Source organism: Brassica oleracea, chromosome C3, assembly GCF_000695525.1.
Source record: "Brassica oleracea var. oleracea cultivar TO1000 chromosome C3, BOL, whole genome shotgun sequence".
In the NCBI taxonomy this organism is placed as follows: domain Eukaryota; kingdom Viridiplantae; phylum Streptophyta; class Magnoliopsida; order Brassicales; family Brassicaceae; genus Brassica; species Brassica oleracea.
In genome coordinates this window covers 55,943,052-55,946,001 of record NC_027750.1, presented here as the reverse complement: position 1 = coordinate 55,946,001, position 2,950 = coordinate 55,943,052, and positions in this window count along the sequence as shown.

The following is a 2,950-nucleotide window of genomic DNA, read 5'->3' as shown; positions in this document are numbered from 1 at the left end:
AACAATATGGCGATTGCTCTAATCTTTCAATCAGTCCCAGAAGCGCTAATACTTCAGATCGGAGAACATGATACATCGAAGAATATTTGGGAAGCTATCAGATCCCGTAACCTAGGTGCTGATCGCGTGAGAGAAGCAAGGTTACAAACTTTAATTGGTTCCTAACTCGAGGCCTTTTTTTTTAATTACAATTAAAGTTGCACAAACACAAAGATTATAAGAACTTCACTTCTTATTAGATTTAGAAACTCTCTCAAAACTAAACCTTTCAATGTGTTTCTCTTGATGGAACATCTCTCCATGAGAACTGTTTATATAGGAAAAAGCTACATCTTTTCCTAAGAGCGAAGCTACATCTTTTCCTAATAATAATATGGAAACATTCCTAAGCTCGATATGTTTTCCTTTTTCCTTTTTCCCTAACCCATCAAACTTCACTTTAATGAGTTAACTTGCTGCTCAAGTTAATTTGAATTATCCAACACATATGTACATATATTTATAAATATGAATCTACTGTCAGTTGACAAGAGTACATCAATTATATGTGAGGATATCTTTATAATCTAGGTTTCTGTGTGAGGTATGCAAAATTGACATAAACCATACAGCATCAATGTTATTAATGGTAGTGAGCTTCGTTCAACAATGTTTGAGGAATCTTTCAGAGGGTGCCGCTCAAAGATTGTGTTATGATAGATCAAATTGAACTCCACAATATTACTCACTTTCAGTTCACCATGAATAGTATGTTAGACAAACGTTTACTCTTACCAACAATGAAATTCGCATAAAAGGACACCACAAATAATAAATCAGCAAAGGGAGTGAGAAATGAAGTTTTATAAGAAGAGAATTAATCAGCCAAGTTAAAAGTCTGTTACTACATATAACTTGTAAAGGTCAGCCATAACGTACTTAAAAACATGCTATGATATAGATTTAGTTATGTTATTAATTTATAAGTCTGCTACAAAGTATACTTATATTCGAAAAGTTTGCCGTTTATAAACGAAGAAAATATGTCTGCTGCTTCAAAAACAAAATAATCTGCCAAACTATATAAAAGTCTAGGAGAAAAATTTTGTTGGGTGCAAGAAAGTCTTCTACATTTTAAAAACCTGCTCTCATACAACAAAAATCTGTTATACAAAAGCTGCCCGCCGAAAAAAAAACTGCCAACGTAAATAAATATATTGCAACGTATGGTAGACTTATTCCCAAAAGTATTTAACGATATCAAGTCTGTTTTAATAAGTTTACGGTATGTAATAAATCTACCAGAGACTAGAAAAATTGTTATCTCGTGTGGTAGACTTTTATCGGCAAACTTATTTGTCTGTGGCATATTTTTGATGACGTGGCAAAATAATAATAATGACATTTTTGTAAATATATTTTTTGTTAACAAAGAAAATAAAGACATTATGGGATGAAAAACAGTCTAGTAATTAAAAAAAATTATAAGCTAATCTAGTAATAAAAAGATGATTTAGTGTTATTTGAGTAATCTTTCCGATAAGAGAAATTGTTAATTTTAAGTTAGCATGTTTGGTATATTTTTTTTGAACTACCATGTTTAGTAATTAATAGCTATTGCTTGTGATATGATTATTGACATTAGATTTTTCTCCCGGATTACTTTATAACTAGGTGAAAACCTGCATCCTGCGCAGAGTGAATAAACTGAAAGGAATTATAATTTTTAATCTATAGATATTAAAAATGTAAAAGTCATAGTCACAATATTACATGTTATATAATGAAAGATTGAACGAAATTGTGTATGTCTATATAAGGTAAGCTTTGTTTTTCTAAAAATTTGTGTTATTGGTTGTGTGTAATTGAAATATAGATCATGGAAGTGAATGTATAAAAATAAGCAAAGACTTATATAAAACTAGTTATGATTTAAAGAAAAAACGAAACATAGGCAAAATAATTTGCTTTCATAACATAAATTATGAATATAAGATAAAACGAAACATAAAAAATAGAATAATAAATATGAAAGGAACAAATTCTAAAGAATCAAATAAATAAAAAAACTCAAAAAGTCACAACTGTTGTGAAAAGTGTCAGCTTACGAAACTAAATACAATTATTTAACAATTATATAAAATTAGTTGTGAAAAGTATCAAATTATTTTGCCTATGTTTCGTTATTGCTCTTAATAGGATTGCAAACGTTAAATATACTCAATAAGAAAGGATATCAATTTACGAAACTAAATACAGTTATTTAACAAAATCATTAAACGACGAGAAGAAGATTGTAATGAGCAGATGTGCTCAAGACAACCTATTTATATACACCATGAGGAGGTCACTTTATGTGTTTTTATTATATTGGAAAGCACTTTGTGCTACCAACATTTATTTGTGGTTGAATACTATTTTATCCCTTCAAAAGCAAAACCAGAAGAGATGTTTTGGTCATTTAACATTGTTATCTAGTTAGAGTTGTTAGAGGATTTGAATTTTGAATAAAATCGTATTTCTAGTTTCCTTTTCTTTACTTTTGTTTTTAATTTCTGATAAAGCTGAAACAAAATAAAAGTCTAAGGTGGGGGTATTGGATTTAGAAATTTGATAGAATTAGAAGGAATTATAGTTTCCATTAAATTCCACTGTTATTCAATTATTGATTTCATAAATTCTTTTAAATTCTTGTGTTATTGGATTAAGCATTTGTAATCATTTTTTTAGTTACTTTAAATTCTGTTGTTATTCAATATTTGATAGATTTTGTAGTAATGTTATTTGATAAGAATTTAATGGAAAATGTCCATGAAAATACAAAGAACCAATTCTTGGCCATTATGGGGAGATTTGTTATGCTCGTGGGAAAACACAATAATAACATCTCTCTGTACTTTTCATCTGTTCAAAAAGTACGTAAAGAATGAATAAAATATATTCTAATCGAATAATATATCATAAAATCTAA